Source organism: Saccopteryx bilineata, chromosome 9 (genome assembly GCF_036850765.1).
Source record: "Saccopteryx bilineata isolate mSacBil1 chromosome 9, mSacBil1_pri_phased_curated, whole genome shotgun sequence".
In the NCBI taxonomy this organism is placed as follows: Eukaryota; Metazoa; Chordata; class Mammalia; order Chiroptera; family Emballonuridae; genus Saccopteryx; species Saccopteryx bilineata.
The window spans coordinates 69650587-69668907 of record NC_089498.1 but is presented as its reverse complement, the minus strand read 5'-3'; the positions used below and the strand labels follow the sequence as shown (position 1 = coordinate 69668907).

Below are 18321 nucleotides of genomic sequence, written 5' to 3'. Positions count from 1 at the left end.
AAGTACATTTTTTTTATTTTTTTCATATTCTGGAGGTTTAGATTTTCTAAATTAAAAAAAAAAAGTTTGCACAAACTATATATAACTTGTGTTCTTGCTGTGTTAATATTACATAATGAAAGTATATATTTTATCTTCTGATATCTTTACTTATGAGAGTATAATAGTTTTTTAATAAATGTAAGTCTCATTTACTGGTTCCTTAAAAAAAAACAACTTGGCCCTGGCCGGTTGGCTCAGCGGTAGAGCGTCGGCCTGGCATGCGGGGGACCTGGGTTCGATTCCTGGCCAGGGCACACAGGAGAAGCACCTATTTAGCTTCTCCAGCCGCCCCCCCCCCATCCTTCCTCTCTGTCTCTCTCTTCCCCTCCCACAGCTAAGGCTCCATTGGAGCAAAGATGGCCCGGGCGCTGGGGATGGCTCCTTGGCCTCTGCCCCAGGTGCTAGAGTGGCTCTGGTCGCAGCAGAGCAATGCCCCCTGGTGGGCAGAGCATCGCCCCTGGTGGGCGTGCCGGGTGGATCCCCGTCGGGCGCATGCGGGAGTCTGTCTGGCTGTCTCTTCCCATTTCCAGCTTCAGAAAAAGACAAAAAAACAAAACAAAACAAAAACTACTCAATATCCTTTGGTCAATGGAATGATTTTCTACATCAGCATCCTGCAAGGAACTATTTTGAGAGGATAGGAAATTTAAATTTTTCTGTTCTACTTTGTAAGAGACTTTGGGTGTTCAGATATTTTCCTCCTCCCAATCTCCAACATAACTTTAAGAAAATCAGGAAATCTTTGCTAATTAAATAATGAAGATGAACATAATAGCCACAATAAACTTTAGGTCTAATACAGAGAAGTAATTTTTTTTTGTACTTTATATGATATTTTTATTTCTAGGGATTTTTTGGACAATATATAGAAAACATAATGTACAACATAATTTGGAATGAATTTATCATTCCTCCCTGCTGCCTCAGAACCACCTCTCTCCTTCTTCTGTGCCCTGGTACCATCATCCACCTAGTCACCAAGTCAGTTTAGACTCTGTTCTCATTCTATCTTCTCTCGTAGTTAATCTTTTACGTTCAACAAATTGTATCTCCTTTTGTGTCTCAAATCTGTTCCTTCTTCTCCATTTCTAATGTGTTTCCCAAATTCAGGATTACTGCTTTAACCTTATCCCATACCAAATCAAATCTATTTGTTATCTATCTATCTATCTATCTATCTATCTATCTATCTATTATCTATCTATCATCTGTCTACCATCTATCAATAAATATCTATATATAATCTATATATTTTACTTTTTTGACATTTCTTTTTATTTTTAATTTTATAACTTAGAAATTAAATTTAATGTGGTGACATTGGTCCATAGGATCACACAGGTTTCAGATGTACGTCTCCATGGTACATGATCTATACATTGTGTTGTGTGCCCATCATCCAAAATCGACAAATATATCTTTTAAAAATGAAAATCTACTCATTTTACTTCCATGCTTAAAATTCATTTTAGTAGTTTTTAAAGAATTAGGGAGACATTTGTTTGGATAAGGTTAAAACTCCCTCAGCATTTCATAATTTGGCTTCTACCATTTTCTCCCTTCTCATTTTCTGATTCTGTCTCCTCTCAAACTTTCCTTTAAAAAGGAACTCTCAGTATCTTGAATGGTCCATGTTGCTTTTTACCTGTTTATATCTGCTTTTCTCATTCAGCCAATTCTTACTCAGCAGCAAAACTCAGCCTGGTTCATCTTTTCCAGGAAGTGTTAACTGAACCCCAGAGTTTCTGAGCATCTCTCTTTCATTGGACTTACTACCCCATGCAGCAAACATTCATTGACTTGTTCAGTAAATCTAGACCATTTTTTTTATTAGCAATGTCTGACATATAACAGACACCTGATAAATGTTATAAATAAAAAATTTATGCATCATTTTGTCACTTTATATTATAAAATTTTATAATGGTTTTATCTTTGCTGTCATGAGAAATTACTCTGATAAGAAATTACTCAGTTAAGGTTATATTGCCAAGTCAATGGTTTGGAATACAAATACTATTCTGGTATTGTTTCTTTCAAAAAATATGATCTATTTGATAGCATAGTTTCCATAAACTGCCTGGTAATAAATATGTAGGACACTGGTCATTCTTAGAAGGAAACAAGAATCATCACAAAATGGTATTTTTTAAAAAGTCAGTCAATGTTTTTAGCTCACAATATGTAAATTATTTGAAAGAGAAGTTCTCAGAAGCTGTTTAGATACTGATTATGCAATACGTTCCTCACTGTGTTCTGTTACAGTGTGTGAAACACATACATGCCATGTGCTGTATAGACAACAAGTACCTCTGGTTAAAGATCTCCAAGTTCTTTGTATTCTGATTCTTTTTGACAGGCTGCCAAATTCAGCCATGGCCACTTGAGTGTGAGAGGAAAGCAGCGAAAAGTGCAAATGGTTCTGGAATTTGGGGAATGGCTATGCTAACCCTGTGGATAACAGAGACAGGGATAGTGAGAGCACAGCTCCTAAAATCTTGGAAGGAATGTTAGCTCAGTGGTGAAGTGAAGGTGTCAGGAGAATGGATTCTGACCTAAGCAACTATATGTGATAATATAAATGTATTTAAAATAGTTTTCAGGTTTGTTTTTTTTTGAAATTTTTTTCTTCTTTTTCAAGTGAGAGGAAGGGAGATAGAGAGACAGACTCCCGCATGCAACCTGACCGGGATCCACCTGACAACCCTGTCTGGGGCCATGGTTGCAACTGAGCTATTTTTTAGCACCTGATGAGGAAGCTCCACAGGCCATCCTCAACTCCTGGAGCCAATGTATGTGCTGGAACCAATCGAGCCATGGCTGCAGGAGGGGAAGAGAGAGAGAGAAAGAGATAGAAGGGGGAAGGGGTGGAGAAGCAAATGGTCGCTTCTCCTATGTGTCCTGACCAGGAATCGAACCCAGGACATCCACACGCCAGGCCAATCTACTGCTGAGCCAACTGACCAGGGCTAGGTTTTCCTTTTAAAGGTTTTTTCAGTGGAGACCTAATGTGAAGGCCTAATGAAGAGCAAATGATAAATTTGAAGTATTTGGAAAAGTGAAAAAAATATTGAAAGTAAAGGATATTTGTATAACTATTTACTGACTTATTTTCAAGAAGAATTTTGAGACCAATTTAGAAAATTTCTTTTAATGAAAATCTAGTGTACTTTATATAGCTTACTACAGGATTCAGTTTTTCTGCCTTTAGTGGCTTTACTTAGAAACTTGAAGTGATAAGTCATGTGGATATTTGGTTACCTAAAGAACTTGCCTAGGGAAGATGAGACCTGGAAAGTATTAGGGGAGGATGGTGAGAGCAAAGGTGTTATGTGGGTAAAAATGTAGAGATCCAACAAAGGTGGTCCATGTATTGATTATTTATGGCCACTCATAATCTTATAGTTTACCCCTATACTTAACCTCTAGACAATAGTCAGGTATTAAATCCAGTATTTTGTTTAAATAGTTTTAGAATATTCATGTAACAATAACCTAGGAATTAGCTAAGAATTGTTTACAATGTCTGGATTACATGTTTTACCTATAGCATATAGTATACTACCATTATATAGCCTCTACTCCCCTACAGTCTATAGACATTGCTTATAAGTCACATGATGGGTTATAGTTAAGGTTTTTAAATGATTTATCAAGAATAATATATATACAGAAAAAAGCATACATTATTGTGAGCAATTGAACATATATTTACATGGTGAATACACTAATGTAACCTCCACCCAGCTCAAGAAACAGAACACCAGTAGAACCCTGGAAGTACCCCTTTGTACCTCCTACACCTCTTTTCAAAGGTGACTGTTATATAGGTTTTTGGTTTTTGGGTTTTTTTTTGCTTTTTAAAAGAACTTTATGTAAGTGAGACAATATAGTATATTGTCTCTAGAGTCTGGCTTCTTTTGTTACTTTTTTAAAAAATATTTCTTTTTATTGATTTTAGAGAGAGAGAAGCATCAACTCATAGTTGCTTCTTCACTTCAGTTGTTCATTGATTGCTTCTTATATGTGTCTTGACCAAGCAAGCCTGGAGTTTTGAACTGGAGACCTCAATGTTCCAGGTTGACACTCTATTTACTACACCACTACAGGCCAGGCATCAATGTTATGTTTGTGGGATCTTACCATATTCATTCATTTTGTTGTTTAATAGATCATAGTTTATTTATTTATTATACTATTGATGTACATTTGAGTTTCCATTTTTTTACTTTAATGAACATTGCTGCTATGTACATATTTGTGCATGACTTTTGATGCATGAATATAGACAACCCTGTTGGGTTTATACCAAGAAATGAAATTGCTTTCATGAAATATAAACTCAGCTTTAATAGTACCAAATGGTTTTCCAAAGTGGATTTTTTAGTTGACACTCTCGTCAGTAAATATAACAATTCAAATTGCTCTACAATCTTTTTTTTTTTTTAATAAATTTTTATTAATGGTAATGGGATGAAATTAATAAATCAGGGTACATATATTCAAAGAAAACATGTCTAGGTTATTTTGTCATCAAATTATGTTGCAAACCCCTCGCCCAAAGTCAGATTGTCCTCCGTCACCCTCTATCTAGTTCTCTGTGCCCCTCCCCCTCCCCCTATCTCTCTCCCTCCCTCCCTCCCATGTCCTCCCTCCCCCCCCACCCTTGGTAACCACCACACTCTTGTCCATGTCTCTTAGTCTCATTTTTATGTTCCACCAATGTATGGAATCATGTAGTTCTTGTTTTTTTCTGATTTACTTATTTCACTCCTTATAATGTTATCAAGATCCCACCATTTTGCTGTAAATGATCTGATGTCATCATTTCTTATGGCTGATTAGTATTCCATAGTGTATATGTGCCACATCTTCTTTATCCAGTCTTCTATTGAAGGGCTTTTTGGTTGTTTCCATGTCTTGGCCACTGTGAACAGTGCTGCAATGAACATGGGGCTACATGTGTCTTCCCGTATCAATGTTTCTGAGGTTTTGGGGTATATACCCAGTAGAGGGATTGCTGGGTCATAAGGTAGTTCTATTTTCAGTTTTTTGAGGAACCACCATACTTTCCTCCATAATGGTTGTACTACTTTACATTCCCACCAACAGTGAATGAGGGTTCCTTTTTCTCCACAGCCTCTCCAACATTTGCTATTACCCGTCTTGTTGATAATAGCTAATCTAACAGGAGTGAGGTGGTATCTCATTGTAGTTTTGATTTGCATTTCTCTAATAACTAATGAAGCTGAGCATCTTTTCATATATCTGTTGGCCATTTGTATCTCTTCCTGGGAGAAGTGTCTGTTCATGTCCTCTTCCCATTTTTTTACTGGATTGTTTGTTTGTTTGTTGTTGAGTTTTATGAGTTCTTTGTAAATTTTGGATATTAGGCCCTTATCTGAGCTGTCGTTTGAAAATATCAGTTCCCATATAGTTGGCTGTCTGTTTATTTTGATATCAGTTTCTCTTGCTGAGCAAAAACTTTTAATTCTGATGTAGTCCCATTCATTTATCTTTGCCTTCACTTCTCTTGCCATTGGAGTCAAGTTCATAAAATGTTCTTTAAAACCCAGGTCCATGATTTTAGTACCTATGTCTTCTTCTATGTACTTTATTGTTTCAGGTCTTATATTTAGGTCTTTGATCCATTTTGAATTAATTTTAGTACACGGGGACAGGCTGTAGTCGAGTTTCATTCTTTTGCATGTGGCTTTCCAGTTTTCCCAACACCATTTGTTGAAGAGGCTTTCTTTTCTCCATTGTGTATTGTTGGCCCCTTTATCAAAGATTATTTGACCATATATATGTGGTTTTATTTCTGGGCTTTCTATTCTGTTCCATTGGTCTGAGTGTCTATTTTTTTGCCAATACCATGCTGTTTTGATTATCGTGGCCCTATAATATAGTTTAAAGTCAGGTATTGTAATGCCCCCAGCTTCATTCTTTTTCCTTAGGATTTTTTTGGCTATTCGGGGTTTTTTATAGTTCCATATAAATCTGATGATTTTTTGTTCCATTTCTTTAAAAAATCTCATAGGGATTTTGATGGGAATTGCATTAAATTTGTATATTGCTTTGGGTAATATGGCCATTTTGATTATATTTATTCTTCCTATCCAAGAACAAGGAATATTTTTCCATCTCATTGTATCTTTTTCGATTTCCCTTAACAATGCTTTGTAATTTTCATTATATAGGTCCTTTACGTTCTTTGTTATGTTTATTCCTAGGTATTTTATTTTTTTTGTTGCAATCGTGAAGGGGATTATTTTTTTGAGTTTGTTTTCTAATATTTCATTGTTGGCATATAGAAAGGCTATGGACTTTTGTATGTTAATTTTGTATCCTGCGACCTTACTGTATTGGTTTATTGTTTCTAATAATCTTTTTGTGGAGTCCTTCGGGTTTTCGATGTATAGGATCATATCATCAGCAAAAAGTGATATCTTTACTTCTTCTTTTCCGATATGGATGCCTTTTATTTCTTTGTCTTGTCTGATTGCTCTGGCCAGAACTTCTAGCACCACGTTGAATAAGAGTGGAGAGAGTGGACAACCCTGTCTTGTTCCTGATTTAAGGTAGAAAGTCCTCAGTTTTATGCCGTTTAATAGGATGTTGGCTGATGGTTTATCATATATGGCCTTTATCATGTTGAGATATTTTCCTTCTATACCCATTTTGTTGAGAGTCTTAAACATAAAATTGTGTTGTATTTTATCAAAAGCCTTTTCTGCATCTATTGATAAGATCATGTGGTTTTTGTTCTTTGTTTTGTTGATATGGTGTATTACGTTAACCGTTTTGCGTATGTTGAACCATCCTTGAGATTCTGGGATGAATCCCACTTGATCATGATGTATTATTTTTTTAATATGTTGTTGTATTCGGTTTGCCAGTATTTTGTTTAGTATTTTAGCATCTGTATTCATTAGAGATATTGGTCTGTAGTTTTCTTTCTTTGTGCCATCCTTGCCAGGTTTTGGTATGAGGGTTATGTTGGCCTCATAAAATGTGTTTGGAAGTATTGCTTCTTCTTCAATTTTTTGGAAGACTTTGAGTAGAATAGGAACCAAGTCTTCTTTGAATGTTTGATAGAATTCACTAGTATAACCGTCTGGGCCTGGACTTTTATTTTTGGGGAGATTTTTAATAGTTTTTTCTATTTCCTCCCTGCTGATTGGTCTGTTTAGGCTTTCTGCTTCTTCATGACTCAGTCTAGGAAGGTTGTATTGTTCTAGAAATTTATCCATTTCTTCTAGATTGTTATATTTGGTGGCATATAATTTTTCATAGTATTCTACAATAATTCTTTGTATATCTATGATGTCTGTGGTGATCTCACCTCTTTCATTTTGGATTTTATTTATTTGAGTCCTGTGTCTTTTTTCCTTGGTGAGTCTTGCCAAGGGTTTGTCAATTTTGTTGATCTTTTCAAAGAACCAGCTCCTTGTTTTATTGATTTTTTTCTATAGTTTTTCTGTTCTCTATTTCATTTATTTCTGCTCTGATTTTTATTATCTCCTTTCTTCGGCTGGTTTTGGGTTTGTTCTTTTCTAGTTCCTTAAGGTGTGAAGTTAAGTGGTTTACTTCGGCTCTCTCTTGTTTGTTCATATAGGCCTGAAGTGATATGAACTTTCCTCTTATTACTCCTTTTGCTGCATCCCAGAGATTCTGATATGTCGTATTTTCATTTTCATTTGTCTGTATATATCTTTTGATTTCTGCGCTTATTTCTTCTTTGACCCATTCATTTTTTAGAAGTATGTTGTTTAGTTTCCACATTTTTGTGGGTTTTTCCCCCTCTTTTTTGCAGTTGAATTCTACTTTCAAGGCTTTATGATCAGAAAATATGCTTGGTACAATTTCAATTTTTCTAAATTTGCTGATATTGTCTTTGTGGCCCAACATATGGTCAATTCTTGAGAATGTTCCATGTACACTAGAGAAAAATGTATACTCTGTCGCTTTGGGATGAAGTGTCCTGTAGATGTCTATCATATCCAGGTGTTCTAGTACTTCGTTTAAGGCCACTATATCTTTATTGATTCTCTGTTTGGATGACCGATCTAGAGCCGTCAGCGGTGTATTGAGGTCTCCAAGTATGATTGTATTTTTGTTAGTTTTTGTTTTAAGGTCAATAAGTAGCTGTCTTATATATTTTGGTGCTCCTTGGTTTGGTGCATATATATTAAGGATTGTTATGTCTTCTTGATTCAGTGTCCCCTTAATCATTATGAAATGACCATTTTTGTCTCTGAGTACTTTTTCTGTCTTGTAGTCAGCATTATTAGATATGAGTATTGCTACGGCTGCTTTTTTTTGGGTGTTGTTTGCTTGGAGTATTGTTTTCCAGCCTTTCACTTTGAATTTGTTTTTATCCTTGTTGCTTAGATGTGTTTCTTGTAGGCAGCATATAGTTGGATTTTCTTTTTTAATCCATTCTGCTACTCTGTGTCTTTTTATTGGTAAGTTTAATCCATTTACATTTAGTGTAATTATTGACACTTGTGGGTTCCCTACTGCCATTTTATAAATTGCTTTCTGTTAGTTTTGTATCTAGTTTGATTCTTCTCTTTTGTTTTTTTATCATTTGTTTTTGTTTGTTTGTGTTCCATACTTCTTTCCTCTGTTGCTACCTTTTTTAAGTCAAGTGTTTTTGTGGTGGTTTTTTTAAGGGTGGTTACCATTAAGTAATGAAAAGGGTACCTACCATATTCATTGTAGTACCCTATTTTATGAGTATTTCTGCACTTCATCGTCCTTTGCTACTGTTAATCTCCATCCTCTCCCCCCTTTTTTTCCTTTGTTGTCACAGTTTAAGTTTGGTTTTATTGTATTTTTGGTGGAGCTGTTACTTGTGGTGTTGTTTTCTTTTGTTCTTTGAATCTGGTTGGAAAACCCCCTTTAGTATTTCCTGGAGTGGGGGCTTTCTGTTGATAAATTCTCTCATCTTTTCTGTATTTGTGAATGTTTTTATATCTCCTTCATACTTGAAGGATAGCTTTGATGGGTATAGTATTCTTGGCTGAAAGGTCCTCTCTTTCAGGGCTTTAAATATTGGGATCCACTCTCTTCTAGCTTGTAGAGTTTCTGCTGAGAAATCTGATGATAATCTAATAGGCCTTCCTTTATATGTTGTACTCTTCTTTTCCCTGGCTGCCTTGCGAATTTTTTCTTTGTCATTGGTTTGTGTCATCTTTATTATGATGTGCCTTGGAGTGGGTTTGTTGTGGTTAAGAAAACTTGGTGTTCTGTTTGCTTCTTGAATTTGAGGCTTTAGTTCCTTCCACAGGCTTGGGAAGTTCTCGTCTATTATTTGTTTGAGTATATTCTCCATTCCATTTTCTTTCTCTTCTCCCTCTGATATACCTATTATTCTTATGTTATTCTTTCTGATGGAGTCAGACAATTCCTGTAGGGCTTTCTCGTTTTTTATTATTTTTGAGTCTCTTTCTTCTTCTCTCTGTTGTGCCTCAAGTTGTTTGTCTTCTATTTCACTAATCCTATCTTCAATCTGGGCTGTTCTGTTAGCTAAGCTTGTTACCTCGTTTTTCAGCTCGTGAATTGAGTTTTTCATTTCTGTTTGATTTGTTTTTATAGTTTCAATTTCCTTGGTAATATATTCTTTGTGTTCATTGAGTTGTTTTCTGATCTCCCTATATTGCCTTTCTGTGTTTTCTTGTATATCTCTGAGTATTTTTAAGATTTCTATTTTAAATTCTCTGTCATTTAGCTCCAAGGCTTCCAATATGTTAAGTCTTTTCTCCATAGATTTTTCCACATCTATTTCTGTTACCTCTCTGTGTTTTCTTGTATATCTCTGAGTATTTTTAAGATTTCTATTTTAAATTCTCTGTCATTTAGCTCCAAGGCTTCCAATATGTTAAGTCTTTTCTCCATAGATTTTTCCACATCTATTTGTGTTACCTCTCTTTCTTTTGTATCCATAATATTCGATTTCCTCTTTCTTATCGGCATCTGAGGGTGGTCTTATTAATAGCACTGATTAGAATTAATAAAGAGTAAAAAGAAAAAAAAAAAAAAAGGTAAAACACCCCACAAAAAAAAACAGTAATAATTTATTATTTCCTCCTTTTTTTCTCTCTTCTCTTTCCCTCCTCTCCCCTCCTCAGGGAAATATCGTGCCTATAATGGAGGGCCTGATTTGGGGTGAAGAGTTCAAGGGGCAAAAAAAAAAGGGAGTAGGGACCTACTAAATGCAAAAAAAAAAAAAAAAAAAAAAAAGAAAGAAAATCTTAGACAAGCATAAGATGATTTGCTTGTAAGTGATGGTCAACTAAGAGATATAATGAGAGGGATAAGAGGGAACCAGAAAAAAGGACCAAAAAAGAATAATAAAGAAGAAAAAATAAAAATAATAAGTAAAAATCTGTTGTATTAAGTGGAGCGAAGACTAAATACAATGGAGACCTTGCGTTGGGAGGACCCAAAATGCCACAAAAATAAACAAACAAGAAAAAAAAATAAAACAAAAGCAAAAAAGAGAAATAAAGCCAAAAAAAAGCCTTGAGTCCCAAATTAACTAATTTGTTCGTGATTGAGGATTATATGGGAGGAAAGTAAAATGAGAAAAGAAAAAACGAATAGAAAGGAAAAAATAAGAAAAAGAGAAAAACGAAGGAAGAAATAAAATAGGAAGAGAAAAAAACAAAATAAAGCAAGACAAAAAAAAAAAAAAAGAGGAGAGAGTGTGAGTTAAGTGTTTTGGAGTATAACCTTAAAGGAGGGTGAGGATGAAGAAGAAAAATAAAATGCAACACTCATGGGTAGTGTAGTTCAAGAAAGGGGAAGCATAAGATGGGCAGAGAATAGAAGGACCGAGGTGGAGGAAATAAAGGCAAAAAGATAGAAGAAACAAACAACAACAACAACAACAACAAAAAATTAGTGGATCAAGTTATAAAGTCTGTGGGTTTTTCTTGATTTTGAGAGGTTAACTTCTTCCTTTTTCTTTTCTATCCCTCTTCTTAGTCGGTGACTCTGTACCCCAGGCTCTGCCCCTGTGTCACTCTTAGGTAGGGATTTGCAGTTGATGGGATTCTATGGCAATGTCATATAATTGGCTTTAGTCTTGCTGGAAGTAAAGGCTTGTTGGCATTTGCAGGGTCCAACGATGAGAGAGTTTGCTTTCCTGGATTCTCTCTCCTAGTCCCCCCTTTCTGAATTAGCAGCCTGGTGATCCAGCTATAAGGCTGCAACTGCTTCTGCCTGGGGAGTAAGAGGCTCAAAGAGCTGGGAAATCCCCACTCTATCCCCACTCAGTGCAAGGCTTTGGGAAAGGCTCTGACAGTCAGGGCCTCCAGTGTAATCAGGCGGGGGTGGGAGTCAATTGTTGTCAAGGTGACTGTTCAGCGCCTATCATTTAGTTGGACCTCTCAACCCAGGCTTTCCACACTTTGTAGCCTGTTTTTGCAGGGAAGAAGAGGCACTAGTCTCTGCTTACGACTAGTGTAGTATAGACCTTATTATCTGCCAAGTCCTTCTTGTTAGTGTTTATCCCTGAATATGGAGGCTCTATCAATCAGAAGTTGCCCCCGCCCCTTTAGCGAGAGGCACTAAAAAATATCACGCCTCTTGTCTTGGATCGCTGAACTGAGAGAGATCTTATCAATTAGAACCGAGGGTGCGCAGATTTCATGGGTTAAGCTAATTTCAGTGATTGGGTCGCAGCTGTGCTTCCGAAGGTATTTTAGGCTGCCTGCGCGTGCCCCTCCCCCAACGCTTGATTGTTAGCTTGAATGGCTGGGTGAGGTGCCCCGCCCACGGGAGAGAATCTCCCAAGCCTCTCCCGCTCGCCCCGCCGCTGGCGGCTGGACCGCACCAGGCGCAGGATAATGGAGCCCCCTGTGTGTGCGGGCCAGCAGTGCGCCCTGGGCGCGTGGAATGCCCAAGGCACGCGCGCAAATGGGGCGCTCTGGGCACCGGTGGCCGGCGACCCCCACTCGCAGTGTGCGGGCCGCTGGGAACGTCAGCGGTGCTCAACCGGACCGGGCGCGCGCGCGCGGTGGCTCGCGGTTCCCAAGTATATGGGCTGACTCACCACAGGCGCACTTCCTTGCGGTTTGAAAGAACGCCTCTGTGGTGGATTCCTCCACACCCTCGTCTCTCAGATTCAAGTGATAACAGTCCTTTCGCTATCAGTTTGTGTGGAACTCCGGAATGCTCCGAGGATAAATTTTTCTGTTTCTAGTTGATAAATTTGTTGTGATTTAGGGGAGAGCTGTCAGACGCGCTGCTCACGGCGCCATTTCCGTGACGTCACCTCCCTACAATCTTAGTAAGTGGGTGTTAATAACTGTCAGTATATCAAATTCAAGGGCATGTAGTAGTATTCCATGTGGCTTTAATTTGTATCTCTCTGATGACTTTTTATATTTTTTATATGTGAGTCCTTTGTTAACTGTAAATTAAAACTATCTTCTCCCTTTTATTAAGCATTTTTGACAATTCAGGAGTAATTTTGACAAATTCTGGTTAATCATTTTATTCCTTTATTGATAAAGATTTTCAAGTTAAAAAACTTTGCTATTACAAGATCAAGAAGATATTTTCGTATGTTATCATCTAGAGGCTTTTTGAGTTTTTTTACCTTTACAATCTATATGAAAATAAATGTTATTAATGGAGTGAGTTAGGGGTCATGACTCATTTTTATACAGGTATTTAGTTGATCCAGTATCATATGGAGGCAGATGGAAATTTAATTATTCCAGTACCATTTATTAAAATCAAAGCAAAACAACCCTATTCTTCCTTAATTGACTCACTTTTGCACCTTTATTGAAAATCAATTGACCATATCTTAGTGAATCTACTTTAGAACTCTTTTCTGTTCTATTTATTTGTCTGTCCTTATAGTGATATACGTTGTCTTGATTTCTGTACCTTATAGTAAGTATCAAAATAAAAATTATTTTTATTTGGCTATTCTAGGCCCCTTGTATTTCCACAGAAATTTTGGAATCAGCTTCTCAGTTTTAACAAAAAAGACTATTGGAATTTTGACTGGGATTAAATTGGATCTGTAGATCAATTTGTGCTGAACTGACATTTCAATAGTCACAATTTTCTGATTCATAATCGGTATAATTTATATTCTATGATATTATCAATGGTACTTTCAAACATTTTAATTTTAAATCTATCTACAAATTAATGACAAGATACACATACTGTGATATTTATTGCAACAATGTTTATAACATTGAAACAATCTAATGTTCATCATAGATGATTGGTTAATTATACATTAAATAAATAAAATTGATATACTATGTATCTGTAAAAAAAGAATAAGGTTGAGCTGCATGCTGATGTAAAGAAAAGTCTGAGATATACTATTTTGTGTGTGTGTGTGTGTGTGTAGGTGTGACAGAGACAGAGAAAGAGAAAGAGAGAGAGAGACAGATGGGGACAGACAGACACAGACAGACAGGAAGAGAGAGAGATGAGAAGCATCAGTTCTTTGTTGTGGCTTCTTAGTTTCCTTAGTTGTTCATTGATTGCTTTCTCATTTGTGCCTTGATCAGGGGGCCTTGACTGGGGTAAGGGGCTACAGCAGACCAAGTGACCCCTTGTTCAAACCAGCAACCTTGGGCTCAAGCCAACAACCATGGGGTCATGTCTATGATCCCACGCTCAAACCAGTGACCTGGCATTCAAGTTGGTGTGCCTGCGCTCAAGCCAGTGACCTTGGGGTTTCAAATCTGGGTCCTCTGCATCCCAGTCCAATGCTCTATCCACTGTGCCACTACCTGGTCAGGCTGAGATATACTATTGAATGAAAAAAAGAAACTGCAGATGGTATGTTAACTGAGGAAAATGTGTGAAAAAAAAGAAAGGGAGTATAGATGTATGTTTTATATGCATGAAAAATATGGTGGGCATAGTTACAGAAGGATATACACCTCTAGGGAATGTGACAAGTAAAGCAGAAAATGTGATCTTTATATACTCTTTTGTACTGATAGAAAGTTTTTTTTTTACAATAAGTATGTATCATCTTTGTTAAACATACCTTAAAGAGCTTTAGAGTAAATAAAAATATAATTCAAATGACCAGAAAAAAAAGAAAGGTACTACTTTTTTCTAATGTGTAGAAAGATATATGTATAGTGAGTGATACATGGTCTGTTGTGCCTTGGATAACTGCACTTTGAGTTTTTTGGTTTTTTTTTTGTATTTTTCTGAAGCTGGAAACAGGGAGAGACAGTCACAGACTCCCGCATGCGCCCGACCGGGATCCACCCGGCACGCCCACCAGGGGCGAAGCTCTGCCCACCAGGGGACGATGCTCTGGCCCTCCGGGGCATCGCTCTGCCACGACCAGAGCCACTCTAGGGCCTGGGGCAAAGGCCAAGGAGCCATCCCCAGCGCCTGGGCCATCTTTGCTACAATGGAGCCTTGGCTGTGGGAGGGGAAGAGAGAGACAGAGAGGAAGGAGGGGGTGGGGGTGGAGAAGCAAATGGGCGCTTCTCCTGTGTGCCCTGGCCGGGAATCGAACCCGGGTCCCCCACACGCCAGGCCGACGCTCTAACGCTGAGCCAACCGGCCAGGGCCTGAGATTTTTATTAACATCAGGAATTGTCTTTCATAATAGATTTTAGGGATAACTAGTAAACAAAGATATTTAATTTTGCTATTTGGAAAAAAAGATAATGAATGATCTGAATTTAGCAAAGTCTTAATGATTTGTCAGTCAAATTTAAAGTTATAGAGGAAACTTTGTAGAAATTTACTTTGATGTGACTTAGTACTAGTACTATGAGAGCTCTAAGGAGAATAGGGTTCTCAATTATCCAGGCTTTAGCTTTTGCCTTCAGCTAGTCAAAAAACAAAATTTAGATGGAATTATAGATTTGAATTACAACTAAAAAAAAGACATTTGTTCGAGTTTTCATAAATGCCTTGATAAAAATGGGAATAGGACAAGAATTATGTAAAATATGAAATAACCTTGGTTCAGAGTTTGCTCTGATCTCAAATAAAATATGGGCTTATTATGAGAGAAGGATTGTGAAAAGAAAATGATTAGTAAATATTTCAGTGGATTTTATTATGAAGTAGTGAAGAGGATTACAAAAGAAACCACACTTAGACTCTTTTCTCATGCCCTTTGTTTATTTGCAAACACTTATTAAGTGCCTAATATACTGCTCACAAAAATTAAGGGATATTTTATTGCTTCATATTATTTTGAAATATCCCCTAGTTTTTGTGAGCAGTATATTTACTTACTTTGGTTAAATATTTGGTATTAGTTTAAGCCCTGGGAATAAAGAAATAAGACATACTCTATCTAGATACTCAGTCTACTGAGAAAAATACACATATAAACAGCTGTAACAATGTTTGATAAATGTTATTATGAGAGTATGTCAAAAACACTGTGTAAACACATATAAAGGAGCAATAAAATAGTGTTTCTAAACTTTTTCTTTTATTTTACTTTCAACTAGGGAAAGATTAGTCTCTCCTATACAAGTACAGATAAGCATACACACACACACACACACATATATAATTTGTAGAAAGATATGGTCTATGCTTAGTCTGTATTTTCTGAGACTTGCATTTGTTTCTCTTTTTTAAAAAAAATTTAAATATTTATTCAAACCTTTTTATAGGCCATGCTCTGTTCTGGACTACACTCTGTTTTATATGCTAGACTCCCAGAAGTGAACTAGACAGATAAAGCTTGTCCTCATGAAGCTGACTGATATTTTAGTGATAAGAAAGGTAGTAAGTAAACAAGTAAACAGACTTGCTTTTAATTTTTAAAGGGTATCAAATTTTTTTTGTCCGGGAACATTTAAAAATAATATTAATAGTTTTCTCATACAAATATTAACTGCTATATCATAATGGTTATACATCTTTAGATTCCTAGTGAAATAAAATAAATATAAAAGTATGGGTTCTTTAATGTATAAAAGGGATAATTACTTTGAGATTTCAAGAGCGTTCAGAGAAAGATTAAGGTTCAACTCTTTTGTATCCTGCTTAGAAAAGCCAAGAGGCCTGCGCAGGTGGAGGGCAGAACTAATCTAGCCCCCGTACACACTGGTATGAGTTATCTGTACCTGGAATGTGCACTCTAACAACAGTAGTCTTGGGAGCTCTGCCTACCAGAGCCAGCAATTGGAAACATGTACCGTAGGCTTCATGTTCATGTTTCCCAAATGGGGCAAGACGTGCAAATTTGTTGGAACCTGGCCACTGCCTAAATACTTCCTCATCTATTTTTATTTATTTTGTATTTTTCCAAAGCTGGAATCAGGGAGAGACAGTCAGACAGACTCCTGCTTGCGCCCGACTGGGATCCACCCGGTACGCCCACCAGGGGGCGATGCTCTGCCCACCAGGGGGCGATGCTCTGCCCTTCCGGGGCGTCGCTCTGCTGTGACCAGAGTCACTCTAGCGCCTGGGGCAGAGGCCAAGGAGCCATCCCCAGCGCCCGGGCCATCTTTGCTCCAATGGAGCCTCGGCTGCGGGAGGGGAAGAGAGAGACAGAGAGGAAGGAGAGGGGGAGGGGTGGAGAAGCAAATGAGTGCTTCTCCTGTGTGCCCTGGCCGGGAATCAAACCCGGGACCCCTTGCACGCCAGGCCAATGCTCCACCACTGAACCAACTGGCCAGGGTCTAATCTATTTTTAATTGTGGGCCTCTACCAAGGCTACCATGAGCCAGTTGGAGTGCTAGGAAGATTAATGAGGTGCTTTTGAATCCATTAGGGGCCCTGTAACTATAGCTCTCCTTCCCAAGTATGGACTGTAGTATTTTATACTAAAAGAAATGCTATGCTCTCTAGTGTATTAATGCAGGAGCCTCCCAACTGACTTACTCTACTTTGCATGGCTCATGAGTATTTCTAGCAGGATAGGTGATGTGGCTAGTAGGTAGGATACTGTCTCCTTTTCTGGTGAAAAGTAAACATTTGTATAAAAAAAAATTCAGGTCCTGACTGGTTAGCTCAGTTGGTAAAGAGCATTGTCTTGAAATGACAAGGTTGTGGGTTTGATCATTGGTCAGGGCACATATGGGAAGCAACCAAAGAATGCACAATTGAGTGAAACAACAAATGAATGCTTCTCTTCCCTTCTTTTCTCTCACTTCCTCTCTCTGTCTAAAATATATATATATTAAGCCCTAGTCAGATAGCTCCATTGGTTGGAGTGTCATTCTGGAGCACGGAGATTGACCGTTTGATTCCCTGATCAGGGCATATATAGGCGCAGGTCCTTGTTCCTGTCTTTCTCCCTGCCTCTCACAAACAAACAAACAAAATAAGCCATACATATTTCTCATGTGCCTAATACATGTGTTTCAGGGTATTTTTAAAATTTATCTCTTATTCTGCATTTCTGTAGTTTTTAATCTTCATGATTTGTAAGACCTTAGGTTTACAAATGTTTTCTCCATGGGAAGTAAGAATCAAGATTTAACTATCATCCATATTAGTCAGAGGAAATGAATACTTCTATTGTAGAAATGACTATTCCTGGAAAATGGTATCTTGGAAGTGTAATTAAACTTCCTATCAGTATTTGGATACTTAAATAGAAAGTGCTATTATAGAATTTCCAATATTGAACCTTTAAAATGTTGCCTATTACCTCCCTGATTATTCAATGCATTTTTATTTGACACAAGAAAATAAATTGTATCCTAGGGAGAATAGATTTAAAAAGTTTACTGGTATCCATTTTGGGTTACCTGTATTGAAAGATCTTACCTTTTGAAACTCATCTGTATTGAACATTTATTTACAAAAGAAAATAGTTCATTTATAGTTAGTCATCCCTAAGTACCAGGTCAACTCTGTCTACTGTGCTCAACAACACTGGAGTTAAGACTTAGATAAAATGTTTGGTATTTATCAATTACTCACAGCCTATTTATGGTAGTAAAGGGAACAGCCGCTGCCTTGTTATTTCCATGCATTGCTATACTGATGGTGTGTGTATTGAATTATTATCATGTCTGAAGAATGTTTTTAGATAAGCATAAAGTCGCAAATACAATAATCTTTCAACCAAGTACAGCATGCTGAAGAGATGTAGTTTATTCTTCATTTGAAAGGAGATGATGAATTCTTTTTTTAACACATTTTAACATGCATGTATAGTGCCTTGTAGCTGGCAGAATGTTTATGAAAACACTTCTAGTGAAGACTGATGAGCTAATTAGCTACATTGCTTGTAAACTACTAATTGCTGGAAAATGTTCAACATGGCATCCCTTAGTGTTCACTTGA

General features: G+C 37.2%; 1 protein-coding gene across 4 annotated transcripts in view; it reads left to right on the top strand.

Annotated features, from left to right (window-relative positions):
• Nucleotides 1-18321, top strand: part of CTNNA3 (catenin alpha 3) — a 2095157-nt gene that overhangs the window by 132319 nt on the left and 1944517 nt on the right. The window lies entirely within an intron of this gene.